This window comes from Ursus maritimus, unplaced genomic scaffold (assembly GCF_017311325.1).
Source record: "Ursus maritimus isolate PB19 unplaced genomic scaffold, ASM1731132v1 scaffold_30, whole genome shotgun sequence".
Lineage (NCBI taxonomy): Eukaryota > Metazoa > Chordata > Mammalia > Carnivora > Ursidae > Ursus > Ursus maritimus.
Genome location: NW_024425564.1, coordinates 7,016,324 through 7,023,815, shown reverse-complemented (window position 1 = coordinate 7,023,815; position 7,492 = coordinate 7,016,324).

The window sequence follows — 7,492 nt, the reverse complement described above, 5'->3', positions numbered from 1 at the left end:
GCCCGCGTCCACCAGTGCCAGGTGGCACAGGAAGTAGTACATGGATGTGTGCAGGCGCGGGTCGCGCAGGGCCAGCAGCACGAGGGTCGAGTTGCCCGCCAGGGTCAGGAGATAGCAGAGCAGGACCAGGGTGAAGAGGGCGGGCTGCAGCGCGGGCCAGTCGGAGAAACCCAGCAGGAGGAAGCGCTCCTCGGTGCTGTGGTTGGCCTGCGGGAGGAAAGTCCCAGAGTGTCTGGAAGGGCGCAGAGTGAAAGGGTGACTTTATGCCCTGCAAGTGCAGGGGAGCCCGGGAGCTCGGGGCGCGGCTGGTGGGGAACTGGATGGGAGGGAGGGGCGCACGGGAGCGTGGGGGAGGGGATGCCAGCACCCCTTCCTATCTCATTTAGAGACCTGTGCCCTGGCTTTGGGAAGCTAGCCCTCCCTTAGTGCAGCTTAGCTAATGTATGCAGCCGACTCTTTGGGGGAGAAAGAATCTCCACTTTGAAGAAGAACGAACTTAGACCCGGAAAGGGGAGATTGCCCCAGGTCACAGCTAGTGCGTGGCCCTGTGGGAGTCCAGGTCAGACTTGTCTCCTTTCCAGATCAGTGCTTTTTCAGCTGCTTCCTGGGTTCTGATTGTACTCCTAGGGGCCAGAGTAGAAATCTGATCTTCCTCCCACAGACCAGTCCTTCAGATATTTGAAGAGGGATTTCCCCTTGAGCCTCCCTCCCCTTCTCCCACAGGGCGTCATGCGGAAGAGTAAGTGTGACCCCCTAGGCTTGGCGGAAGCAGCACTTGGTAGACCAGATCCATCACCTTGTTTGTTTCAGGGGCTCTACTGCCGTGAATACAACCGTTAGCTGCTGACTGCTGAGTGCTACCCTGTGGGGAATCTCTCTTCTAGGCTGCCACCAATGTCCGTGCCCCTCCTGCTTCTCCCTCAGGTGACGGTCGTGATCTACGGGCCTTGGAACCCAGAGTCATCTGGCAGAACACTGCGCTAGAAGCCAGGAGCCCTGGGTCCCACCCAGCATAACTGCCTGTGGCCAGTGGGATTACTTGGTACGGAGAAGTCACGGCATTTCCCTTTGCCTCCGTGTTTCCGTGCCTAAGAGGAGGAGTCTGAACGAGACGATCTCCAGGGCTCCTGGCTTATCCCCCAGCTCTAACTGCAAAAAAATATTTGTCAATTGAATGAAAGGAGAGCCCGACACAGAAGCCTTTTAACCCTGAAGAGTGATGTCGAGTCCTGTTTCCTAATGTACAGAAACCATATGGTTGATGGGATCACCGAACGTTACAGCACAATCTTGCTACTGCACGTTTCCTGGCCGGTATCAGGAAATAGATAGACTTTGTATTCACTCTTCCGAGTTCGAAAATCATAATTTTTCAGGAAAAAAACTCGTTTCCCCCCCGAGAACACCGTGCTTATATGGTTCAGCTTCTGCTCATTAGGCAGAACAGGTGTTCACGGTGTGACTGCGAGCAAGGGTTGGGGCGTCAGGGTGCCTGAGTGCCCGTCTTGGCGCTGCCGTTTCCCAGCTGACAACCCCGGACACGTGGCTTACGCTCTCTGGGGCTCAGTTTCCTCGCTTGGAAGTAGAAGTGGGTAAGCGGGTTAAGCACGTAAAGCTCTTAGAACGGCGCCTGGCACAGAGCAGCTGGTTAGGAAATGCTCACTCTTTTCGTCCGTATTTCACATGTCAGGACGGGTTTGCAGAGAGCTCTTACAGCGGCAGAGCCAGCGTCTGAGTTTATGTCTCTTTTCATGTATTAACTCTGGTCTTTATTCACCGGAAAGTGAGGCAACACTATTTCAGGAGTAAGACAGACGGGTAGTTGAGGTTAAATAACCTGTCCAAGGCCACACTGTTTATGAATGCTTATCAGGATTTCAACCCCAATCTCACTGATTCCAAGAACCTCGCTTCATCTGTATGGACGTGCATTGAAGCCGGGTCTACCTGCGAGAGGCTGTGGAGGACACACGTACGTACGAATCCTGACCTTGCTCTCTAGGTAATTGTGGAGTGTGGGCTCGTCCTGGAATGAATACAGGCACGAGCCGACATTCAGGCCGGTGGCCCGATGGTGCTAGAGATGTTGTTCTAGAAAGCCCAATTTTCTAATTCTGTGGTCACGTAGACACACACCGTGCAGCCAGCCAAGCCCCGAACAGTTGCCCTCCAAACACGCCGAACCCTGAAAACAGGCACACGGTAATGAAATCACACACACCACACCTGTACTCCATGGACACACGCACCCCACACACTTACGGAGATACCCATGTGCCCGTAATTCCCCTGCAGCATCCAGAAGGCAAATCTGTTGTAAAAATAGTCCAGGATGTGTCCCCAAACCTCGTGTGCTACTCTAGAATGTGCCCGTCCTCCGCAAGACCGTTGTCCTACCTTCATGTCCGAGTCTCTGGCCCTGATACTCAGCCCTTCAGGTTCCAGATGATCAGTTGGTCTTTTGTTTCTACTCTGGGTTCTCGGAGTTTGGAATGGCAGTGGGACGGATGAAAGACAGAGCTAATGGCGTGACTGTTGATCTCAAGCATGGGTGCCCGAGGTCAGAGCCAGGTCCTTCAGGAGCAGGACATAGGGTGGGAGCCCCCTTGCTTGTCGGCAGAGGAAGGAATACAACGCCTTTGGGAAGGAAGCCAGCCACGTCTCGAGAAGCATCGAGGTTCGGGCAGAGGTGGCTGGGTCTGTTCCCCAAGAGCCCGGCACCAGGGTGTAGGCAAGGCCAGCGCTCGCGTCTCGGGGGCAGCAGGTCCGCAGTCGCTGCTGCCGGCCGCGGAAGTAGCCTTCCTGACTGCAAAGGGCACAGCAGCTGTAGAGCAGAGACGCTGATGAGCCGCTCGCTGCAGAGGGAGCAGGGGAATCAACTTTCCCTGTTATTGAGAGGAAACGATGGGGCCCTGGGGAACCCACGTGCCACCCCCATAATTAGCACCCGTGTTGGGTTGTCCAGAGCAGAGTCCCCCGGGGCAAGGAGGGGAACATTCTGGAGGGAAAGGCCCTTGAGGGTGGTGTGTCCCTGGCAGCGTGGAGGCCGGAGGCAGCACCGGGCTTCCTCCCCATCACTTGTACTCCCAGCACTTAAGTGGTTTAGGGTTTCGTTCTGGGAATAAGGGACCTCGAGCAGCTGGATAACCTCAGTGGCTCTAGGGTCAGTTTGAAAACGGGGAGACAGTCCTTGTCTGTGGGAGAGGTTTGAGCTCTGGCAACATCATCCTCAGTTCTGAATGACCCTCTTGTCATCGGCCTTCGCCACCAGCCCTTCTTGAGGCTGTCACTGCCTTTGCTTTGTCCCGGCTCGGTCCCTCTCCCAGCACTGTCTGTCCTAATTCTCGATAGATCACTGTCCACACAGATGATGCTTCTGTAATCCCTCCTTGCAGGCCCTCCCTTGGCTGGCGTCTGCAGATTTGTCATGGTCCCCAAGGTGGCCTGTCTCCACTGCTCGCTTGCGCTTGGGTTCCTGTTCGGTCTTACAGTTACTGCTTTGTACACATCCTCCCGGCACTCCTGCCTCTTCTCCCTTTGTTACACTCCCTTGGCTAAATCATAACCTATTTGAATGAAATCCTCATCCTACCCATTCCCTGTATTTGTTCAGCCGATTGTGCCTGGAGAAAAGGCACATCTGAGAAGCTTCGTTTTGCCTTCATGACCATTAACTTTATTTTTAATTTTTTCCAGCTTGATTGAGACATAGTACTCTGTGTAAGCTTAAGCTGTACAGCGTGATGATTCGACACACGTATATATTGTGAGGTGTTTGCCACACTAAGGTTCGCAAACACATCCTTCCCCTCACATAATTATCATTGCACTGTTGTTACGGGAAGAACTGTCACACTCTACCCCGGGACGCACCTGTGAGCACACAACAGTGGTGTGAACTATACTCGCACCCTGTACATCAGATCCCCAGAACTTATCACAACGGGAAGTTGATCACGTTTGATCAGCATCTCCCCTTCTGCCCCACCCCTCGGCCGCTGGCAACTACCACTTTAGTGTCCTACGTGGTCAGTGCTTTGAGATTCCACATATGAAGGGCACGAAGCCGTGCTTGTCTTTCTCTGTCTGACTTGTCCCACTCAGCATAATGCTGTCAGGTTCACCCACGGTGTCACAAACGGCAGGATTTCCTTTTTCATGGCTGAGTAATGTCCCATTGCATTTTCTTTATCCATGTATCCATCCAGCAACACTGAAGTTTTTTCCATGTCTCCTGAGTAACGCTGCCGTGAACAGGGCCGTGCAGATATCTCTTTGAGAGAGTGATCTCATCTCCTTCGGATGTATCCCCCAGAGTGGAGTTGCTGGATCACGTGGTCGCTTTTTCATTTGTTGAAGGACCTGCATACTGTTTTCCCTACTGCCTGAACTGGTTCACATCCCCACCAACAGTGCCGAAGGGTTCCCTTTTCTCCACATATCTATCAACACTTGCTACCACTTGTCTTTCTGATAATAACCATTCTAGTGTGAGGTGATGTCTCATTGTGCTTAAGATTAGCATTTCTAAATGATCAGTGATGTTGAGCACCTTTCCACGTACCTTTGGCCATTTGTATATTTTCTTTGGAAAAATGTCAATTCAAATCCTTTGTGCATTAATTGGATCATTTATTTTTTTCCCTATTTAGTTGTAAGTGTTCCTTATATACTTATATACATATTTATCAGATACCTGATTGCAAATATTTTGTCCCATTCCATAGGTTGCTGTTTCATTTTGTTTATTTCTTTTTCTGTGCTGAAACTTTTTTTTTAAAAGATTTTATTTATTTATTTGACAGAGAGAGACAGCCAGTGAGAGAGGGAACACAAGCAGGGGGAGTGGGAGAGGAAGAAGCAGGCTCCTAGCGGAGGAGCCTGATGTGGGGCTCGATCCCAGAACGCCGGGATCACGCCCTGAGCCGAAGGCAGACGCTTAACCGCTGTGCCACCCAGGCGCCCCCGTGCTGAAACTTTTTATTATTTTATTTATTATTTGTTTATTTTTCATCTTTAATTCAAATTTTAATGTTCATTAAATAATCTTGGATGCAGTGGTTCAATTTACTTCCTAAAATGCACACTTAGTTACTACTGAATAAATAAAAACTCCACACACACCCCCAAAGCAAAATGTAATGCTTAAAAAAAAATCCATACTCAACGTGTTTTATTTCTCCATTTTTTCATTAAATGAGTTTTTATTTATTTTATTTTTTTATTATGTTCAGTTAGCCAACATATAGTACATCATTAGTTTTTGATGTGGCGTTAACGATTCATTAGTTGTGTATAACACCCAGCGCTCATCACCACACGCGTCCTCCTTAATGCCCATCACCCGGTTACCCCATCACCCCACACCCCTCCTTTCTGTAACCCTCAATTTGTTTCCCAGAGTCCAGAGTCTTTCATTGTTTGTTTCCCCCTCTGATTTCTTCCCAGTTTTCCCTCCCTTCCCCTATGGTCCTCTGTGCTATTTCTTATATTCCACACATGAGTGAAACCATGTGCTTGGCTTATTTCGCTTGGCATGATCCCCTCCAGGTCGATCCTTGTCGATGCAAATGGTGGGTATTCATCCTTTCTGATGGCTGAGTGATATTCCATTGTGTATATGAACCACATCTTCTTTATCCATTCATCCGTTGAAGGACCTATTGGCTCCTTCCATAGTTTGGCTATTGTAGACATTGCTGCTATGAACATTGGGGTGCATGTGCCCCTTCTTTTCACTACATCTGTATCTTTGGGGTAAATACCCAGTAGTGCAATTGCTGGGTGGTAGGGTGGCTCTATTTTTAACTTTTTGAGGAAACTCCACACTGTTTTCCAAACAAACTGAGGGCTTCAGAGGGGAGGGGGGTGGGGGATTGGGATAGGCCAGTGATGGGTTTTAAGGAGGGCACGTATTACATGGTGCACTGGGTGTTACATGCAAGTGATGAATCATGGAACTTTACATCAAAAACTAGGGATGTACTGTATGGTGACGAACGTAATATAATAAAAAATTATTATTAAAAAATTACTAGTTGGACAACCGTTTGAGAACCTAATATAGATGATAAGTCTTGCTTATATTCTAATTTCCATAGATATTTTTTTCAAATATATCTTTGATATCCTAAGAAGCTATAAGAAAGATACCAGTTAAACTGAAAAAAGATCCAGTAAATAATAATAACAGACTAAAAATAACTTAATAATCTTTTCTCCAAATATCATCCTGACTATATTTTTTTATTTTTTATTTTTTTCTTTTTGCATTTGTTGACCTTCAACAATATCAATATTATTGGTAGTAGCTGTAGGCAAGAAAACCGATTTTAACAGAAATAGCTTTTAGCGTTTTACCAGTTAGGTTCCTATTTTTAGGTCAATAATCTCATCATCTTTAAGTAGTCTCCTCTCATTGTTATTGTACTTCAAGGTTTTATTGGATAAGCCGCTGATGAATATTGTCCAGTGAGTTTTTTGCATCTCTTGATATCCTATGGCAGTCTTCGTTCTTGATGTAATTCTTATGTTGGAAGATTTTTGATCTCCGGAATTCACTGGGTCACAATGCATTCTTTTGATACCCTGCTCCTTTTTTCAATAAAATTTTAATTTATAAACATTTGACTTATAAATATGCTAGATGTTTATAAGTGAGATTTATGTAGATCACAAAAATCTTTATCAGTTTACACAGATAGGTAATATTGACTTTATCGAATCAATTATGGAATTTTCTATCCTTTTCTATACCTTGAATTACGTTAAGTCATTTGAGTTATCTATTTTTTAATGATTAGCTAACTCTGTGAAGCTCTCTGTTTCTAGTGCTGCATTACTATTATTATTATTAGGGTTGATGATAGATATTCATCTTTCAATTTGAGATTGATTTAAATTGAGGTATCCTTGGTCAAATTTTTTAGTTCTATTTCATCAGAAATCATACTGTGATACAGATATAACAATACAGAAAGTTACCCATCATCTCTATATTTTATTTTATTTATTTAATTTTTTTATTTTTTAAAGATTTTATTTATTTATTTGTTTGACATAGAGAGAGACAGCCAGCGAGAGAGAGAACACAAGCAGGGGGAGCGGGAGAGGAAGAAGCAGGCTCACAGCAGAGGAGCCTGATGTGGGGCTCGATCCCATAACGCCAGGATCACGCCCTGAGCCGAAGGCAGACGCTTAACCGCTGTGCCACCCAGGCGCCCCTCATCATCTCTATATTTTAAAACTTACTTTTAGAGTTTTACTAAGTGTAATTAATAAAAATAATAATAATAAATGTTTTCCATATATATGGTTTATGACATCTTTCTCATTTGGGACCTTGTATGTTTTTTTACTATTCCATGTTAATCAAATTTGTGATTACTGTGGTGGTTTTTTAAAATGTATTTTATTTTTATTTATATATGTTTTAAATTTAAATTTTACTTAGTTAACATCAAGTGTAATTATGGTTTCTGGAGTAGAATTC